The sequence below is a fragment of the Rattus norvegicus genome, chromosome X (assembly GCF_021556685.1).
Source record: "Rattus norvegicus strain SHRSP/BbbUtx chromosome X, alternate assembly SHRSP_T2T, whole genome shotgun sequence".
In the NCBI taxonomy this organism is placed as follows: Eukaryota; Metazoa; Chordata; class Mammalia; order Rodentia; family Muridae; genus Rattus; species Rattus norvegicus.
Window position 1 is genome coordinate 48,264,772 of NC_141554.1, and position 22,869 is coordinate 48,287,640.

Here is a 22,869-nt window from a genome sequence, read left to right on the forward strand (position 1 = left end):
AGGGAGAAATTTATGTCAGTATTTTTTTCTATTCTGGTAGGTATTCAATATTCATGACAAAGGATAGGTCAGTATATAACAGAATATGTAAAACAAATACAATGGTTAATTAAACTCAAAATAAAATATTAGATACTTATGCAAGATTAAGAAGGGCAGAATGGCAATGCCTAAAATCCCAATCTTTTGAAGTGGAGCATAAAGAAATACATTCTCTTCCAGAAGTGTGGGCCATCCTGAGACTGCAGGAGAAACAGTCACTTCTGCTCACTTTTGCCTACATCCCTAGTCCAAGAGGAAACTGCATAGTGTCTCTGGACACAAGAATGTAGGAGCAGTCAGCTGCCGGTACCTGTGGTTCTGGTCTCTGCCCTGAATCAAACTGAACCGGTCAAACAGCTCCCTGCACCCAAATCTCATGGGGGAGAGAGCTGGACCCTCAGAAGTGCAGACACTCCTGAGAAATCAGAGGAGACCACCCTCTGTCTAAAGTCCTAACCCAAGAGGGAATCACCCAGTGTCAGCTGTTCCCCCTGGGTACAGGGACCTAGGAACAGTCAGGCACAGGACCCTTCTCGTACCTGCCTGCACCCAGAGCTGAAAAGGAGTCACCAGGAGTGCCTATACACCTGAGAACAGAGGTAAGACCAACTTTTCTGCTCTAAGTGACCTGCCTGGTGGACTCAGGGCACACAGAGGCAGAAGTCCTATGTGACAGGGTACTTCTGGATTCTGGTTGTGACCAGAACTGAACTAATCCCATCGCACAGTACCCTGCACCCAAATCCCTTGGGGAAGAGAGGTGAACACCCAGAAATGCAGACCATACTGAGACCACAGGTCAGACTGCCACCTCTGCCCACCTCTGCCCACATTCCTGGTCCAAGAGGAAACTGCATGGTGCTTCTTGACACAGAAATATAAGAACAGTCAGTTGCAGGTACCTGTGGTTCTGGTTTAAGACCTGCACTGAACTGAACTGGTCAAACAGCTCCCTGTAGTCAAATATTGTGGGGGAAAGAGCTAGACTGTCAGAAGTGCAGATACTACTGAGAAGTCAGAGGAAACTACCCTCTGCCCACATTCCTGACACAAGAGGGAATTGTCTAGTGCTAGGTGTTCCTCGTGGGCACAGGGACCTAGGAGCAGTCAGGGGCAAGACCCTTCTGATTCCTGCCTGTTCCAAAAGCTGAAAGACAGTCACCAGGAGTGCCAACACACCTGAGAGCAAACCACCTATTCTTAGAAACTGCTGAAAGAAAACAAGAAAACAGTTCTACCGAAGTGCTGACACAGAGGCCTATAGGAGGGTCAAGCCACTCTCAGAAGCAGCAAGATAAGCTAACACCAGAGACAACCTGATGGCAAGAGGCAAGTGCAGGAACCTAAGCAACAGAAAACAAGACTACTTGGCATCATCAGAGCCCAGTTCTCCAACCAAAGAAAATACTGGATATCCAACCACCACAGAAAAGCAAGATTTAGACTTAAAATCACATTTTATGTTAATGACAGAGGACTTTAAGAAGGACATAAATAACTCCCTTAAAGAAATGTAGGACAACCTCTTTAAGAAGGACATAAATAACTCCCTTAAAGAAATATAGGACAGCCTCTGGGTTCCTGGAGATAAGGGCACAGAAGCAGCAGGTCCCCTGCGTCTGAGACACCACTGGAACCTGAAGGGACCAACCAGATAAACAGTTCTCTGCACTCAAATTCTGTAGGAGGGAGAGCTAAACCTTCAGAGAGGCAGACATGCCTGGAAAACCAGAAGAGACTACACTCTGCCCACATTACTGATTCCAGAGGAAAACACCAAACGCCATCTGGAACCCTGGTGCATGGAAGCTCCCGGAAAGGGCGGCACAGATCTTCCTGGTTGCTGCCCCCAGGGAGGGCTCATAAGCAACACCCCATGAGCAAACCTGAGCCTCGGGACCACAGATAAGACAAACCTTCCTACTCTAAGCAACCTGCCTGGTGAACACAGGACACACAGAGGCAAAATTCGTCTAGGACCGGACACTTCCAGTTTTTAGTGAGATTCCCAAACCCACGGATCCCTGCCCGCAGCAGCTCACTGCTCCCAAACCCCATGGGAGAGAGAGCTCACCGCCTGGACAGGTGGGCACTCCTGAGACTGCAGAGTGGAAGAGACCACCAACACTGCCCACCCCTGCCCACATCCCTGGCCCAAGAGGAAACTGTATACAGACTCTGGGTTCCTGGAGATAAGGGCACAGGAGCAGCAGGTCCCCTGAATCTGAGACACCGCCGGAAACCTGAAGGGACCGACCACATAATCAGTTCTCTGCACCCAAATCCCGTGGGAGGGAGAGCTAAACCTTCAAAGAGGCAGACACGCCTGGGAAACCAGATGAGACTACACTCTGCCCACATTACTGATTCCAGAGGAAAACACCAAACACCATCTGGAACCCTGGTGCACAGAAGCTCCCGGAAAGGGCAGCGCAGATCTTCCTGTTTGCTGCCCCGGCGGAGGGCTCATAAGCAACACCCCATGAGCAAACTTGAGACTCGGGACCACAGGTAAGACAAATCTTCCTACTCCAAGCTACCTGCCTAGTGAACTCAAGACACAGGCCCACAGGAACAGCTGAAGACCTGTAGATAGGAAAAACTACAGGCCTGAAAGCAGAACACTTTGTTCCCATAACTGGCTGAAAGAAAACAGGAAAACAGGTCTACAGCACTCCTGACACACAGGCTTATAGGAAAGTCTAGCCACGGTCAGAAATAGCAGAACAAAGTAACACTAGAGATAATCTGATGGAGAGAGGAAAGCGCAGGAACCCAAGCAACAGAAACCAAGACTACATGGCATCATTGCAGCCCAATTCTCACACCAAAGCAAACACAGAATATCCAAACACCAGAAAAGCATGATCTAGTTTCAAAATCATATTTGATTATGATGCTGGAGAACTTCAAGAAGGACGGGAAGAACTCCCTTAGAGAAACACAGGAAAACATAAATAAACAAGTAGAAGCCTACATAGAGGAATCACAAAAATCCCTGAAAGAATTCCAGGAAAACACAATCAAACAGTTGAAGGAAGTAAAAATGGAAATAGAAGCTATGAAGAAAGAACACATGGAAACAACCCTGGATATAGAAAACCAAAGGAAGAGACAAGGAGCCGTAGATACAAGCTTCACCAACAGAATACAAGAGATAGAAGAGAGAATCTCAGGAGCAGAAGATTCCATAGAAATCATCGACTCAACTGTCAAAGATAATTTAAAGCAGAAAAAGCTACTGGTCCAAAACATACAGGAAATCCAGGACTCAATGAGAAGATCAAGCCTAAGCATAATAGGTATAGAAGAGAGTGATGACTCCCAGCTCAAAGAACCAGTAAATATCTTCAACAAAATCATAGAAGAAAACTTCCCTAACCTAAAGAAAGAGATACCCATAAGCATACAAGAAGCCTACAGAACTCCAAATGATTGGACCAGAAACGAAATTTCTCCCATCACATAATAGTCAAAACAGCAAATGCACAAAATAAAGAAAGAATATTAAAAGCAGTAAGGGAAAAAGGTCAAGTAACATATACAGGCAGAATTACACCAGACTTTTTGCCAGATTTTATGAAAGCCAGAAGATCCTGGGCAGATGTCATACAGACCATAAGAGAACACAAATGCCAGCCCAGGTTACTATCTCCTGCAAAACTCTCAATTAACATAGATGGAGAAACCAAGATATTCCATGACAAAACCAAATTTACACAATATCTCTTTACAAGACCAGTGCTACAAAGGATAATAAATGGTAAAGCCCAACATAAGAAGGCAAGCTACACCCTAGAAGAAGCAAGAAACTAATCGTCTTGGCAACAAAACAAAGAGAAGAAAAGCACACAAACATAACCTCATATCCAAATATGAATATAACAGGAAGCAATAATCACTATTCCTTAATATCTCTCAACATCAATGGCCTCAACTCCCCAATAAAAAGACATAGATTAACAAACTGGATACGCAAAGATGAGCCTGCATTCTGCTGGCTACAGGAAACACACCTCAGAGACAAAGACAGACACTACGTTAGAGTGAAAGGCTGGAAAACAACTTTCCAAGCAAATGGTCAGAAGAAGCAAGCTGAAGTAGCCATTCTAATATCAAATAAAATCAATTTCCAACTAAAAGTCATCAAAAAAGAAAAGGAAGGACACTTCATATTCATCAAAGGAAAAATCCACCAAGATGAATGCTGAATCCTAAATATCTATGCTCCAAATACAAGGGCACCTACATATGTAAAAGAAACCTTACTAAAGCTCATAACACACATTGAACCTCACAGAATAATAGTAGGACATTTCAACACTCCACTCTCATCAATGGACAGATCATGGAAACAGAAATTAAACAGAGACCTACACAGACTAAGAGAAGTCACGAACCAAATGGACTTAACAGATATTTATAGAACAATCTATTCTAAAGCAAAATGATATACCTTCTTCTCAGCTCCTCATGGTACTTTCTGCAAAATTGACCATATAATTGGTCAAAAAATGGGACTCAACAGGTAAAAAAAGATAGAAATAATCCCATGCATCCTATCAGACCACCACGGCCTAAAGCTGGTCTTCAATAAAAATAAGGGAAGAACGCCCACATATACGTGGAAGTTGAACAATGCTCTACTCAACAATAAACTGGTCAAGGAAGAAGTAAAGAAAGAACTTAAAGACTTCTTAGAATTTAATGAAAATGAAGATACAACATACCGAAACTTATGGGACACAACGAAAGGTGTGCTAAGAGGAAAACTCATAGCTCTGAGTTCCTGCAGAAAGAAACAGGAGAGAGCATATGTCAGCAGCTTGACAGCACACCTACAAACGCTAGAACAAAAGAAGCAAAGACACTCAGGAGGAGTAGAAGGCAGGAAATAATCAAACTCAGAGCTGAAATCAACCAAGTAGAGACAAAAAGGATCATAGAAAGAATCAACAGAACCAAAAGTTGGTTCTTTGAGAAAAGCAACAGGATAGATAAACCCTTAGCCAGACTAACGAGAGGACACTGAGAGTGTGTCCAAATTAACAAAATCAGAAATGAAAAGTGAGACATAACTACAGAATCAGAGGAAATTCAAAAAATCATCAGATCTTAGTATAAAAGCCTATATTAAATAAAACGTGAAAATCTGCAGGAAATGGACAATTACCTAGACAGATACCAAGTACCGAAGTTAAATCAGGAACAGATAAACCAGTTAAACAACCCCATAACTCCTAAGGAAATAGAAGCAGTCATTAAAGGTCTCCCAACCAAAAAGAGCCCAGGTCCAGACGGGTTTAGTGCAGAATTCTATCACACCTTCATAGAAGACCTCATACCAATATTATCCAAACTATTCCACAAAATTGAAACAGATGGAGCACTACCGAATTCCTTCTATGAAGCCACAATTACTCTTATACCTAAACCACACAAAGACACAACAAAGAAAGAGAACTTCAGACCAATTTCCCTTATGAATATCGACGCAAAAATACTCAAAATTCTGGTGAACCGAATCCAAGAGCACATCAAAACAATCATCCACCATGATCAAGTAGGCTTCATCCCAGGCATGCAGGGATGGTTTAATATACGGGAAACCATCAACGTGATCCATTATATAAACAAAATGAAGGACAAAACCACATGATCATTTCATTAGATGCTGAGAAAGCATTTGACAAAGTTCAAAACCCCTTCATGATAAAAGTCCTGGAAAGAATAGGAATTCAAGGCCCATACCTAAACATAATGAAAGCCATATACACCAAACCAGTTGCTAACATTAAACTAAATGGAGAGAAACATGAACCAATCCCACTAAAATCAGGGACTAGACAAGGCTGCCCACTCTCTCCCTACTTATTCAATATAGTTCTTGAAGTTCTATCCAGAGCAATCAGACAACAAAAGTAGGTTAAGGGGATATAGATCGGAAAATAAGTCAAAATATCACTATTTGCAGATGATAAGATTGTATATTTAACTGATCCCAAAAGTTCCACCAGAGAACTACTAAAGCTGATAAACAACTTCAGCAAAGTGGCTGGGTATAAAATTAACTCAAATAAATCATTAGCCTTCCTCTACACAAAAGAGAAACAAACTGAGAAAGAAAATAGGGAAATGGCACCCTTCATAATAGACCCAAATAATATAAAGTACCTCGGTGTGACTTTAACCAAGCAAGTAAAAGATCTGTACAATAAGAACTTCAAGTCTCTGAAGAAAGAAATTGAAGAGACCTCAGAAGATGGAAAGATCTCCCATGGTCATGGATTGGCAGGATTAATATAGTAAAAATGGCCATTTTACCAAAAGCGATCTACAGATTCAATGCAGTCCCCATCAAAATACCAATCCATTTCTTCAAAGAGTTAGACAGAACAATTTGCAAATTCATCTGGAATAACAAAAAACCCAGGATAGCTAAAACTATCCTCAACAATAAAAAGAATTCAGGGGGAATCACTATCCCTGAACTCAAGCAGTATTACAGAGCAATAGTGATAAAAACTGCATGGTATTGGTACAGAGACAGACAGATAGAACAATGAAACAGAACTGAAGTCCCAGAAATGAACCCACACACCAATGGTCACTTGATTTTTGACAAAGGAGCCAAAACCATCAAATGGAAAAAAGATAGCATTTTCAGCAAATGGTGCTGGTTCAACTGGAGGTCAACATGTAGAAGAATGCTTATCACCCTGTACAAAGCTTAAGCCCAAGTGGATCAAGGACCATCACATCAAACCAGATACACTCAAACTAATAGAAGAAAAACTAGGGCAGCATCTCGAACACATGGGCACTGGAAAAAATTTCCTGAACAAAACACCAATGACTTATGCTCTAAGATCAAGAATCGACAAATGGGATCTCATAAAACTGCAAAGTTTCTGTAAGGCAAAGGACACGGTGGTTAGGACAAAACGGCAACCAACAGATTGGGAAAAGATCTTTACCAATTCTACAACAGATAGAGGCCTTATATCCAAAGTATACAAAGAACTCAAGAAGGTAGACTGCAGGGAGACAAATAACCCTATTAAAAATGGGGTTCAGAGCTAAACAAAGAATTCACAGCTGAGGAATGCCTAATGGCTGAGAAACACCTAAAGAAGTGTTCAACATCTTCAGTCATAAGGGAAATGCAAATCAAAACAACCCTGAAATTTCACCTCACATCAGTGAGAATGGCTAAGTTCAAAAACTGAGGTGACAGCAAATGCTGGCGAGGATGTGGAGAAAGAGGAACACTCCTCCTTGTTGGTGGGATTGTAGACTGGTACAACCAATCTAGAATTCAGTCTGGATGTTCCTCAGAAAATTGGACATTGAACTGCCTGAGGATCCAGCTATACCACTCTTGGGCATATACCCAAAAAATGCCCCAACATTTTAGAAAGACACGTGCTCCACTATGTTCATAGCTGCCGTATTTATAATAGCCAGAAGCTGGAAAGAACCCAGATGCCCTTCAACAGAGGAATGAATACAGAAAATGTTGTACATCTACACAATGGAATATTACTCAGCTATCAAAAACAACGACTTTATGAAATTCGTAGGGAAATGGTAGTAACTGGAAAATATCATCCTGAGTGAGGTAACCCAATCACAGAAAAAGACACATGGTATGCATTCATTAATAAGTGGCTATTAGCCCAAATGCTTGAATTACCCTAGATGCCTAGAGCAAATGAAACTCAAGACGGATGATCAAAATGTGAATGCTTCACACCTTCTTTAAAAGCGGAACAAGAATACCCTTGGCAGGGAATAGGGAGGCAAAGATTAAAACAGATACAGAAGGAACACCCATTCAGAGCCTACCCCACATGTGACCCATACTTATACAGCTACCTAATTAGACAAGATGGATGAAGCAAAGAAGTACAGGCAGACAGGAGCCGGATGTAGATCTCTCTTGAGATACGCAGCCAGAATATAGCAAATACAGAGGGGAATGCCAGGAGCAAACCACTGAACTGAGAACACGACCCCTGTTGAAGGAATCAGAGAAAGAACTGGAAGAGCTTGAAGGGGCTCGAGACCCCATATGAACAACAATGCCAAGCAACCAGAGCTTCCAGGGACTAAGCCACTACCTAAAGACTATACATGGACTGAACCTGGACTCTGACCTTATAGATAGCATTGAATATCCTAGTAAGATCAGCAGTGTAAGGGGAAGCCCTGAATCCTGCTAAGACTGAACCCCCAGTGAACGTGATTGTTGAGGGGAGGGTGACAATGGGGGTGATGGGGAGGGGAACACCCATAAAGAAGGGGAGGGGAGGGGTTAGGGAGATGTTGGCCCATAAACCGGGAAAGGGAATAACACTCGAAATTTAAATAAGAAATACTCAAGTTAATAAAAGAAAAAAAAAGAAATGTACGACAACACAAGTAAAGAAGTAGAAGCCCTTAAAGAGGAAACACAAAAATCCCTGAAAGAATTACAGGAAAACACAACCAAACAGTTGAAGGAAATGAACAATACCATCCAGGATTTAAAAATGGAAATAGAAACAAAAAGGAAAGCACAGAGGGGGAAAACCCTACAGATAGAATACCTAAGGAAGAGATCAGGAATCACAGATGCAAGCATCACCAATAGAATACAAGAGATAGAAGAGAGAATCTCAGGGGAAGAAGATGCCATAGAAAACATCGACACAACTGTCAAAGATAATGTGAAATGCAAAAGACTCCTAGACTCCTAGTGCAAAAGATCCAGGAAATCCAGGATACAATGAGAAGGTCAAACCTAAGGATAATAGGCATAGAAGGGAGTGAAGATTCCAACTTAAAGGGCCAGTAAATATCTTCAACAAAATCATAGAAGAATACTTCCCTAACCTATAGAAAGTGATGGCCATCAACATAAAGAAGCCTACAGAACTCCAAATAGATTGGACTAGAAAAGAAACTCCTCCTGTCACATAATAGTCAAAACACCAAATGCACAAAATAAAGAAAGAATATTGAAAGCAGTAAGGGAAAAAGATCAAGTAACATAAAAAGGCAGACCTATAAGAATTACATCAGACTTCTCCGGAGACTATGAAACCCAGAAGGCCCTGGACGAATGTCATACAGACCATAACAGAACACAAATGCCAGCCCAGGTTACTGTCTCCTGCAAAACTCTCAATTGACATAGATGGAGAAACCAAGATATTCCATAACAAAACCAAATTTACACAATATCTCTCTACAAATCCAGCACTACAAAGGATAATAAAGGGTAAAGCCCAACATAAGGAGGCAAGCTATACCCTAGAAGAAGCAAGAAACTAATCATCTTGGCAACAAAACAAAGAGAAGAAAAGTACACAAACATAACCTCATATCCAAATATGAATATAACAGGAAGCAATAATCACTATTCCTTAATATCTCTCAACATCAATGTCCTCAATTCCCCAATAAAAAGACATAGATTAACAAACTGGATATGCAACGAGGACCCTGCATTCTGCTGCCTACAGTAAACACAGAACCTAAGAGAACACAAATGCCAGCCTAGTCTACTATATCCAGCAAAATTCTCAATTAACATAGATGGAGAAACAAATATATTCCATGACAAAACCAAATTTATGCAATATCTTTCTACAAATCCAGTCCTATAAATAATAATAGATGGAAAACTCCACATAAGGAGAGAAACTATGCCATACAGAAAGCAAGAATGTAATCTCCTCACAGTGAAACAAAAAGAAGAAACACAAAAACATCATACCACCTCTTACAATGAAAATAACAGGAAATTACCATCACTATTCCTTAATATCTCTCAACATCAATGGAGTCAATCCCTCAATAAAAAGACATAGACAAACAGACTGGATACAAAAAGAGGACCCAGCATTTTTTTGCATACAGGAAACACACCTCAGATATAAATAAAGGGACTACCTCAGAGTAAAAGTCTATACAAAAACTTTCCAAGCAAATGATCTGAAGAAACAAGCTGGGGTAGCCATTCTAATATCAAACAAAAATGTCTTTAAACCAAAAGTCATTAAAAAAAGATAAGGAAGGACACTTCTTATTCATCAAAGGAAAAATACACCAAGATGAACTCTCAATCTTAAATATCTATGGTCCAAATACAAGAAACTTTAGTAAAGCTCAAATCACACATTGCACCTCACACAATAAAAGTAGGAGATTTCAACACCCCACTCTCATCAATGGACAGATCATGGAAACAGAAATTAAACAGAGACATAGAGAAACTAACTGAAGTTATGAACCAAATGGTTTAACATATATTTATAGAACATTCCATCCTAAAATAAAATAATAAACCTTCTTCTCAGCACCTCATGGTACCTTCTCCAAAATTAAGCATAGAATTGTGCACAAAACAGGCCTCAACTGATGTAGGAAGATAGAAATAATCCCATGCATCCTATCAGATCACCATGGACTAAGGCTGGCCTTCAATAACAAAAATAACGACAGAATGCCAACATATACATGAAAGTTGAACATGTTTCTACTCAATGACAACTTGTTCAAGAAAGAAATAAAGAAATTAAAGACTTCTTAGAATTTAATGAAAATGAAACATGACATATCCAAACTTATGGGACAGGATGAAAGCAGTGCTAAGAGGAATATTCATAGCTCTGAGTGACTCCAAAAAGAAACAGGAGAGAACATAGATCAGCAGCTTTACAGCACATTTAGAAGCTCTGGAACAAAAAGAAACAAATACATGAGATGAGTAGAAGGCAGGAAACAATCAAAGTCAGGGCTGAAAATAACCAAGTGGAAACAAAAAGGAGTATACAAAGAATCGACAGAACCATGAGCTGATTCTTTGGGAAAATCAACATGATAGATAAACCCTTAGCCAGCCTAACCAGAGGGTACAGAGAGAATATCCAAACTAACAAAATCATAAATGAAAAGGGAGGCATAACAACAGAATCTGAGGGAATTAAAAAAAAACATCAGATCCTACTATATAAGCCTATTTTTAAAAAACTGGAAAATCTCGAGGAAATGGACAATTTTCTAGACAGATACCATGTACCAAAGTTAAATCAGGAACAGATAAACCATATAAACAACCCCATAACTCCTAAAGAAATGGAAGCAGTTATTAAAAGTCTCCCAACCAAAAAGAGCCCAGGACCAAATTGGCTTAGTGCAGAACTCTATCAGACTTTCATAAAAGACCTTATACCAATACTGTCCAAACTATTGCACAAAAAGTAATGGACAGAGCACTGCCAAATCCCTTCTATGAAGCAACAATTATTCTTATACCTAAACTACACAAAGACTGAACAAAGAGAACTTCAGACCAATTGCCCTTATGAATATTGACAAAAAAATACTCAATAAAATTCTTGCAAACTGAATCCAAGAACATATCAACACAATCATGCAGCATGATCAAGTAGGCTTCATTCCAGTTATGCAGGGATGGTTCACTATAAGGAAATCCATCAACGTAATCTACTATATAAACAAACTCAAAGATAAAAACTACATGATCATTAGATGCTGAGAATGCATTTGAAACAATTCAACACCCCTTCATGATAAAAGTCCTGGAAAAATCAGGAAGTCAAGGCCTATAGCTAAACATAGCAATAGCAATATACAGCAAACCAGTAGGTAACATCAAACTAAATGGAGAGAAACTTGAATCAATCCCACTAAAATAAGGGACTAGACAAGGCTGCCCACTCTCCCTACTTATTCAATATAGTCCTCGAAGTCCTAGCCAGAGTAATCAGACAATAAAAGGAGGTCAAAGGGATATAAATTGGAAGGGAAGGTGTCAAAATATCACTATTTGTAGAGGATATGGTAATATGGTTAAGTGATCCCAAAAGTTCCACCAGAGAACTACTAAATCTGATAAAAACTTCAGCAAAGTGTCTGGGTATAAAATTAACTCAAATGAATCAGTAGTCTTCCTCTACTCAAAGGAGAAAGAAATTAGGGAAATGACACCCTTCATAATAGTCCCAAATAATGCAAAATATCTTGGTGTGACTTTAACCAAGCAAGTGAAAGTTCTGTATGACAAGTCTCTGAAGAAAGAAATTTAACAAAATCTCAGAAGATGGAAAGAGATCTCATGCTAATTGATTGGCAGGATTAATATAGTAAAAATGCACATTTTGCCAAAAGCAATCTACAGATTCAATGCAATCTCCATCAAAATTCCAACTCAATTCTTTATAGAGATAGAACGAGCAATTTGCAAATTCATTTGGAATAACAAAACACCTAGGATAGCAAAAACTGTAGTCAACAATAAAAGAACCTCAGGGGGAATCACCATTCCTGACCTTAAGCAGTATTACACAGCAATAGTCATAAAAATCTTTATGGTATGGGTACATAGACAGACAGATCAGTGGAATAGAATTGAAGACCCAGAAATGAACCCATTCACCTATGGACAAGGGAACTAAAGGCATCCACTGATAAAAAGATAGCCTTTTCAACAAAGGTGCTGTTTCAACTGGAGGTCAACATGTAGAAGAATGCAAATTGATCTATTGTTATCACCCTGTACAAAGCTTAAGTCCAAGAAGATCAAAGACCTGCACATAAAACCAGAGACACTCAAACTAATAGAAAAAAGTGGGGAGAGTCTCAAATACATGGGCACTGAGGAAAATTTCCTTAGCAAAACACCAATGATTTATGCTCTAAGATCAAGAATCGAAAAATGGGACTTCATAAAACATCATACTTTTGTAAAGCAAAGGACACTGTCACTAGGACAAAATGGCAACCAACAGATTGGGAAAAGATCTTTATCAATCCTCTATCTAATATAGGATTAATACCCAAAATATACAAAGAACTGAAGAAGTTAGCTTCAAGAGAGCTCAATAACCCTATTAAAAACTGGGGTACAGAGCTAAACAAAAAATTCTAAGCTGAGGAATATTGAATGACTGAAAAGCCACCTAAAGAAATGTTTAACATACTTAGTCATCAGGGAAAGGGAAATCAAAACAGCACTGAGATTCCACCTCCCACCAGTCAGAATGGCTAAGATCTAAAACTCAGGTGACAACACATTCTGGTGAGGATATGGAGAAAGAGGAACACTCCTCCATTGTTGATGGGCTTGCAAACTGGTACAACCACTGTGGAATCTGTCTGGAGGTTCCTCAGAAAATTGGACATTACACTAACTGAGGGCCCAGCTATACCTCTACTGGGTATATGCCCAAAAGACTCTCCAACATACAACAAAGAAACATGCTCCACTATGTTCATAGCAGCTTTATTTATAATAGCCAGACGCTGTAAAGAACCACAGATATCCTTCAACAGAGGAATGGATTTTAAAATGTGGTACATCTACACAATGGAGTACTACTCAGCAATCAAAAACAATAACTTCCTGAAATTCATAGGCAAATGGAGTAAACTAGGAAATATCATCCTGAGTGTGGTAACCCAATCACAAAAAAACACACTTTGTATGCACTCATTGATAACTTGATATTAGCCCAAAAACTCAATTTACCTAAGATGCAATCCACAGACCACAGCAAAGTCAAGAAGAAGGATGACCAAAATGTAGATGCTTCCACTTCTTCTTAAAAGGGTGAACAAAAATATCCATAGGAGGGGATATTGAGGCAAAGGTTAGAGCAGAGCGTTAAGGAATGGCCATCCAGAGCCTACCCAATATGTGGCATATATATATATATATATATATATATATATATATATATATATATATATATATATATATCCACGAAAAGTTGATAAGATTGATGAAGCTAAGAAGTGCTTAGAACCAGATATAGATCTTTCCTGAGAGACACAACCAGAGCATGTCAAATACAGAGGTGAATGCTAGAAGCAAACCACTAAACTAAGAATGGGACCCCCTTTGGGGGAATTAGAGAAAGGGTTGAAAGAGCTGAAGAGGTTTGTAACTCCATAAGAGCAACAATGCCAACCAACCAGAGCTTCTAGGGACTAAACCACTACCGAAAAACTATACATGGACTCACCCAGGCCTCCAACTGCATATGTAGCAGAGAATAGTCTTGTTGGGGCACCAGTGGAAGGGGAAGCCCTTGTCTGTCAAGGTTGGACCCCCATTGTAGGGGAATGTCGGAGGGGGTTGTAATGGGGTATGGATGGGGGGAGAGCACCCTTATGGAGAAAATAGGGGGCTTATGGAGAGGAAACCAGGAAAGCGAATAACATTTGAAATATAAATAAAGAAATATATCCAATTAAATAGCAATAAATTATCAAAATGTCTGGGAACTATATAATAGGACTGTTTCAAAAATCATTAAGAAAATAAAGAAAATATTATATTTCTACTTATCCCACGCCATTGTCTATCACATTCTCTCTCTCTATAAAACATGAATGTTTTTTTGCATCAACTGCTTTCTTGTGTCCACTAAGGGTAGAGGAGAGTCCTGGATTTCCTTGTAATGGAGATACAGATGGGTGTGTGTGTGTGTGTGTGTGTGTGTGTGTGTGTGTGTGTGTATGTGTGTGTGTGTGTGTGTGTGTGTGTGTGTGTGTGTGTGTGTATGTAAAAAATCTCCACAGGGAGACCAGTTGTGACATGGATGTCTGAAACCACAGTTGCATCCTCTAGAAGAGAGGCAATTACTTTTAAGCTTTGGCCATCTCACCATCCCCATAGTGACCCATTTATAGCAACTTCTTTTTGTTAAGCAATGTGGGAAACTTTATTTTTGTGCATTTCCATGCAATACAGAGTTGCTCTAAAGTAATCTGACCTATAATCAGAATGGTTTTCTATATGTTTTAAAAAGTTTTGCCTTTCTTTGCACCTATAATCGCATTGTCTGTATATGTATTTTGATCTATACATACACCTCTGAGAAATTAGCCAGGCTCATTCTTCTGATGTTTAGACCTCCTTGTTTAGCAACTGCATCTATTCATGACAATGACAGTGGATAGAAATTATTTCTCAAAGAGGGAAAAAGAGAAAGTGATGACATACAAGTTTGGGTCTGTCAGTTTATGAGCAGAGAGTCCCACTAATAAACACGCACCATACTAAAACCCTGAAATGTTTGCACATGAAAAAAGACAACAAAGAAAATGCCAGTTTCCTCCACAACATCAAGTGTCAAGTCATTAAAATACTGATGACAAAACACAGGACAGTGAGGTCATTGAGTCTTGGAATTTGATGACACAATAGAACTCTCAGAACTAGAAGAAGCCATAATATGCCAGAGCTCAGAGCTGATGGTGAAGGAACCTCAAAGGACAAGTGAGAGGATCCCTTTCCTTGTCAGCTCCACTGGCCTCTATAGCTGATTGACCTGCCACATAATCTACCACTATCAGCTAGTTCACTGGAAGACAGTATTTCTGGTTAGTAAAGCTTCTACTCATCGTTATTTTACCCTCTGAATAATGAGGTTAATGAATACACTCATCAATATTAACCACTGACCATTTTAAAGATATAGTTACAGTTTCACATCATAAAGACCATTCACTGTTGTGTAATTAAATTATCGGTAATGTTTATGAACTTTTCCAACTAAAATTTTGTCCTATTGAATGTCTGACTTGGCATGTAGCAACCACCATTATGTGTTATGACTTGATGAATTTGAGCTCCTAGAGACTTGCTTAATAAGATTCGAGTATTTGAGATTATTTGATTGACTTAATTCATGTAACATAATGGTCCCTAGCGTAATCTGTATTGCCACATGTGTTCCTCTATCCAGTGGTGCTTTTAAAAGAGGTTCTAGATACGAAAGAAGATGGCATGTAGATGGAAGAATTACTATAAGGTTTGCCTTTAAAGATTGTACCTCTTCCCTGGTCACTTATGTGTCTCTCTTTCCTGTCCACTGTGATTTAAATTACTATTATTACCTGCTCTCACATTCTAACTTTTCATGCCCATATGTTGAAGAATCTAAGTATATCAACTGAAGTATTTGAAACTATAACACAAACAAAACTGGGCTCCTCTTGAGTAGTTCCCCGAGGTGTATTGCTCATAGCTGAAATCTAACAGAGATCTTTGTGTTACCCTGGTTCAATTTCATCATGTCATTAAAACAAAACATGTGTGAAAAGGTTAATATTCTCAACAGAGACCATATTTGAACTTTTTTTTTTCTGGAGCTGGGGACCGAACCCAGGGCCTTGCGCTTGCTAGGCAAGTGCTCTACCACTGAGCCAAATCCCCAACCCCCATATTTGAATTTTTAATTTTGACGTTTACTTGTCCTGTTGTTCTCCCTATGGCTGATAGTTTGCCCTACAATGGTGTTGTTTGTGAAAGCTATTTTTGTGAACTACAAATCCTTGGCATAGAGGATATTATCCTTCATACTATAATGTTCTGAGCAGTCTTTCTGGTTCTTTTAATCTCATTCACATGCACAGGCCTGTTCCTTATTGTACCTTGTAAGATTCTGTAACACCATTTTGAAGTCTCAACATATCAGCATAACTATGGAGTATTTGATTCATTTAGGATTATTAGCAAAATAAATAAATAAATAACAGGTCTAGGAAATCACAGTAGGTGATCCTAGGTATGGTAGAGGAGAAAGTTTATTATAGAAATGTGAGAGAGCACATCCAAAGGAAGACACATTTGGAAGAATCCATAGCCATGATTCTGTACTATGTGGAGAGGGGTGGGAGAAGGGAGAGAGGGGTACAAAGTTCAGCAACCAGGATACAAAGGTTAAAAAAAGGCATGTAACTAAAGTGTCTGGGTTCTATAAGGAAGAGATTCTAAGGGAAAGGCAGTTCAGCCTCTAGGTTGGAAAGTTGATTGTAGAAGGTGGAGTACTTACTCATCTCCTGTAACAGGTAGGTACTGAGGAATGCTGGGAGAACCTGGAGGCCAGGTCTGCTTTAATATTTTAAATATATGCCCTAGTGACTTGTCCTGTGTTTGAAATGTAAAAATTTACTAATGAAGAGATCATCTTTATTAAGTATAATGTAAAAGTCATGGAACAAGTGCTATCTATGTAATTTATAAAGGCTTATTTAAAGCTAAACACGTTTCCTCAAAATGCTACTTCTTGATCAATGAAAGTTAAGATGCCTTAGCATTTTTTATTCTAAAATAGTGAACTTCAGGGACCTGAGTTCTTGTTGGAACACCTTGAAATACAGCCTCAAAGTTCTTCTTCAGGGCATAACGAAGGGTGCATATGAAGTGATGACTTTATAGTGAAGGTGACAATAATTTGAAGCATGTAGGCACATGATATTCACAGTTGAGAAGACGAGCAAGGAATTCATTCATTCCTCTAATACTCAGATGCCTTTTTACAAACATATATCTCATTATCCCCTTCCTACAACCCTAGTGAAGGTGTTACCCTCACTAGGAAGGTCTTCTTAATTCAAGTAACATAATCAAGATAGTCCCTCACAGGCAGTCCTATAGGTCAGCCAATTCTAGACAATCCCTCAACTAAGAATCCCAATCCAGATGAGTCTTAAATTGTTTCAAGTAGAAAATCAAAACTAATCATCAAAATATGAATGTCAAATTTACAGCATCTGGGTATTTTATAATTGCTTAATTGTGAACATTATCTATGTCCACAAATTTTTATAGGATTTGACACATTTTAAGTATTTCAGTGAAATGCATTGCTTTCAGATAAAGTATAATATATATTATATTGCATATACCAAAATAAGTTAATTTTCAATCATTTTATGAGTTTCCATTCATTTACTATCTTTCAGTTGCTGCATTGCACACAGTCAATGTGAAGGACGTTATAAAGAAGGTTAAAACTTCCAAGTTTGCTACTGGGTATGTAAAAGGGTACAACTGTTTTGTGAAGAGAAATTCCAAAATACATTTGATAAGAACTTGACATCATATATCCCTGCATTTGAATGTCTTACTATCTATGAAAAGAATGACTATATAATACATCAACACAAATTTTTATATATGCATATTTATTCATACAGTGGTATTCTTAGTAAGCAAAATTTGGAGTTAGTGCAGATGCCCAAGATGAATGAATGAGTAAGCAAAGTTTGATACTTTGTTATCCTGAGAAACTAGTCAACATGAAAAAGAGAAAACAAGCTTCTCTCACATGCTAAATATTGTTTACCCTTGAAAATAACTTGTTAGTGATCTAATGTAAAGTCTCATGAATCTAATACAAGCCCTTGGGTGCAAAATTCAGCAGGATTTCCAGAAATTCAGAGACTGGCTGAGGGGACATTTGCAGGCCAGCCAGATCTATAGAACATTATGTCTCAAAAATTATACTAAATAAAAATACTGAGCCCAAAACATCCCACATTGACTCTATAATACCATTTGTCATTTTTAATGTTGCCATATTTTTAAAAGAATGGATGCAGCATGAATAATTTATTCAATTCTTGAATTTCAAGTATCTTGCATTTGTAGAATTATATATACTGGGATAACCATTTTGATGGCTAGGTAATTGTGACCAAATGCCATTGTGACTTATCTAAATATCAGATGTGTGCATGTTATAGGACTAGTGGATTATCAAACTGTTTGGACATAATTGCCACAGGGGCCTTAGATTTCTCAAACCACATTCCCAGTAGCAGATCTCCAGATCTAAGGACAACTTTATCAAACATAACTCTTTTGTACCTGGTACCATTCCCCTGAGTAAACTGTCTGAGGTCTGAGAACTCATCCTCATCCTGACCTGTATTTCTTTACAGTTGCTGACTATCCACTGTGACCATCATGTTGATCAAAAAACGATACAATAGCCAAATGGGAGGCTTTGCTTTGACCACATTGGCTTGGATAATTTGCTGTATCTCCATAGGCTTACCTCAGTGGCGAGTGTGGCACTTCCAAGACCCTGAGGTCTTTAAGCCTACTACAGCATTTGTTGGCATGTGGAGAGTCTGTACTTTCCAGCATAATGACAACTTTAGCAACATCAGAATATGTCACCGATACAACTACCATGATACCTTCATTCCTTTGGATATCCGAGTGACCCAACAATTGCTACTGGTTGCTAGTTTTCTTGGACTGGTTGGGAAAGCCACCACCATTATTTCCCTTTGGAATGTGTGCGGAGGAAGAGTACGTACAAATACCACTTACAATCCATTTGGTCTATCTGGAATTCTGAACATCATTGCTAGCAGTTTTCTTTGCCTTGCCGTATTGTTTAACTATATATCCATCATACTACAGGAGGGAATAGTATTCCCACCATCTTTTAATGTGCCTTCCCAGCCAGACACACAGGAAATTGGAAGTGCCATGGCCTTGGCAATTATAGCTGCAGTTTTCTTTCTATTAAGTGGTACAATTTTGCTTACTTCAACTTTTCCTAGAGAAAAGCCAATGCATTCTAAATATTAAAAGTAAATTTTTACCTTACATACATTTAAAATCAAAAGTTACCTGGAATGATAGCATGTGTCAACAAAATTTTCAAAGAACTCAATTTGGCCTGTGATGGAAAATGACCATGTTGATCTCTTATAATTTCTGTATTTCTTGTTTGATTTATTACTTGATTGCTGTATTATGGATTGTCAAAAAAATAAAATCTAATCCATAATCCATTTGGTCTTATAAAATTTGTGTTTTATTTACTGTGAACAAAAGTAAATAATAAACCTAGTACTGAAATGAGAGCAAAGTATAGTAACCTCTCATTGCTCTGTTGTAAAAATATAAAAAATTAAAAAAAATATTTTTGTCTTTTATCCCCTCTAAGTATGGCAACACAGTGCCCCATGATATCTGATAGATATCTTAATCTCAGTCAGCAAAGTGTCTCGCCCACTCTGCTTCATGCCATATCACACTGCCAAAGGTCTCTCTCTGAGCCTTGCAGCAATCTGTCTACCTATCTAGTTCCCAAGGCAGGTTTCCATGCCAGAAACACACATCCCAACTCTGTGGCAACCCAGACCAGCTGCCACACACTTTGTTACACTTAAATTGCTACGTGAAAGAACACACAACACAATAACCTTTGGCCCAATTGATAAGATATAATCACCCACCTAAACATACAAAGCCCAATGACTCTTCTTTCAGAGGTCCTGAGTTCAATTCTCAGCAACCATTTTGTGGCTCACAAACATCTGTAACGGGGTCGGATGCCCTCTTCTGGTGTGTCTGAAGACAGCTACAGTGTACTCATATACATAGAATACATAAATATTTTTAAAAATCTAAGTAACTACTTAATTAGCTAGCCACAAAATTAAATAAATGATTGAATGTATGTTATCATACTTTGGGTTACTATTGCTTTGATGAAATATGACTAAAGCAATTTGGGGTTGGTATTTGTCTTTCATTTCCATATCATTGTTTATCATCAATGGAAGTCAAGACAGGAACTCAAAGAGGATAGGAAACTGGAGACGGGATCTCCTGCAGCAGCCTGTTTTGCTTAGAGGGTTCCTCCCCTGGCTTGCTCAACCTGCTTTCTTCTAGTATCCAAGATCAAAGCACAGCTACGGCAGCAGCTTCAATTGACTGGTTTCTTCCCTATCAATCCGTAATTATAAAAATCCCTAAAAGGCTTGTCTACAACCCAATATTATAGAGGCATTGTCTCAATCAAAGCTCCTTTCTGATGACTGTAACTTGCATAAAGTTGACATAAAATTACCTAAGACATATATCAAATATAGATCAGTTTTAGCATCAATGATGATGTACATGTGACCAGTCATATTTGGCTGAACCCTGTCTCTCTGCATCATCTCAAATCATCTGTTATCTAAAAATACATCATTGTAAATAAATATTTAATCCATGTATACTTCAATAAATGTTTGTTCAGGAGTACTTTTAGTTTAAATAGTGGCTCAGACCTTGGGAGCTGATTTCTTCCTGGGAGGAACAGTGTTGCTTACCTCTTCTTGATTTATCTTTCTGGGACTATATTTCCTTGCTCCTTTGTTCAGCATTCACTTCCCTTAGATCCTTAACAGTATATGTTAATATCAGTGACTATGCCAGATAACTATGCAGGCAAGTTCTCCTTAATGTGTTTAAGGAAGCAACTCTTCTTCATGCAAAATCTCATCTTGATCTTATTTGTCACCTGTGTGTCTTGATATACCATTGTGGCCACATAGAAACAGAAGGCTGTCTTCTGTTGTTTTAGAAGAATATATAACACACATTTTGAAAGGAGTTAAATTAAACCTCTTCTTTAACCACATTGTGATTATTAGAACAAAACTTTTAACCAAATTTTAAATTCTTAAAAAAATATTGTTTGACAATATTTCCCTATGTGACACAGTTACCTTGAGCTTTTGATCTACCTGTCTTAGCAATTCCAGTTATGAGATTATAGCTATCTATCATTAGAGATGGCTAAAATCTCCTAATTTATTCAAGCAGGCAGTGGTCAACTTTAAATAAGTCAAAATCTGTTACATGACAAATAATAGCTCATGCAAAAGAGAAACTGAAGCAAGGGAATCATTCATTTATTGACGATGGGACTGCAGGCTTATATAGCTACCATGGAAATCATTGTGGCAGCTTCTCAGAAGGTAGGTAATTGATCTGCTTCACTATCTAGCTATACTACTCCTGAACACATGCCCAAAGGACTGCACATCCTACTACAAAGACACTTGCTCAACCATGTTCATTGCTTCTCTGTTCATAATAGCTTAAAATTAGGAACAATCTAGATGTCTCCCAACAAAAAATGAATAAATAAAATGTATTTTTATGCAATGGAACTGGTAAGAAAATGAAATTACGAAATTCACAGGTAAATAGATGGAGCTAGAAAAAGATAATCCTGACTAAAATAACCCAGACCCAAAAAGACAAATATTTTATGCATTTGCTTATATGTGGGTAATAGCTCTTAAGTCAATAATGGGATATATAAAACTACCATAGGTATAAAGTAAGGAACTGGCTTGTACAGATGGTTCTTTAGAAGAGGAAATGGAAAAATAATTATGGATAAATGAAGGAGTAAGAAGAGTGAGTAATTCAAATAAGGAGAAGGAAGGACGATGTGAATGAATAGGGGAAATATGAAGAGAGACAGCTAAAATGAAAAGCCATTTGAAGGATGGTATGCAGACCTAGTAGAGTTGAAGCCTCTTAAAATATATACAAATATGAAGAAGATCTATGGGAAATCACCAAATAATAGGGAAGCCAGAGCATAAAATAAATATCTCTTGTCATGAAACTAAGCTGGGAATTGGATACATTTCATTGACGTGTTGGCTAAAGTGGTCTCATTTGAAACCCCAAATAACTCTTGCTGTTGTCAAGGCTACAAGCTGTTCTCTCTAAATTGACAACACAGCAGCATTGCTGACCACTTTCACAACTGATTGAACAAGGGGGAGTAAACGTGGTGCCTAAATGTAGCCTTCAAACCTACAAGCTAGGGCTAATGGTACCAGAAATTTCTCTGCATCCTGCCAAAGAATAATAGAAACACCAAACCAATTAGAAACCTTTGTTGTGAAATGGCCTCTAGCCTGTGTGATACAATAATATAAAGTTGGTATAATGTTTATGGTCACCAGGCTGTATGTCTGATTTGACTTATGGCACACTCCACAAAGTGGTGCCCTTATCTAGTACTCTGAGTGACCTAGAATTTGATTCTTGGTAGCCCAGGGCCCAAGGGTTCTACCAAGGGAAATTTAGGATAAAATCATATTCTGTTATACTCATAGGTCAATTCCTTGCCCAACCATTATCAGAGAAGCCTCCTCCTACAGCAGATGGGTAGAAATAGAGAGACCTACATCTGACAGTATCCACAG

The 22,869-nt window shown here is 38.6% G+C and overlaps 1 pseudogene across 3 annotated transcripts in view; it reads left to right on the top strand.

Annotated features, from left to right (window-relative positions):
• Window positions 1–19,656, top strand: part of Cldn34b4 (claudin 34B4) — a 33,116-nt pseudogene extending 13,460 nt beyond the window's left edge. The window contains exons 1-3 of one of the 3 annotated variants that reach the window (XR_015647066.1): window positions 306–641; window positions 17,809–17,878; window positions 18,790–19,656. The product of XR_015647066.1 is annotated as a claudin 34B4, transcript variant X1 (transcript). Of the gene's footprint in view, window positions 1–305; window positions 642–15,353; window positions 15,442–17,808; window positions 17,879–18,789 lie in introns of those variants that run through there. The other 2 variants (XR_015647067.1, XR_015647068.1) reach the window with 2 other exon arrangements.
• The last annotated feature ends 3,213 nt before the right edge of the window (window positions 19,657–22,869 follow it).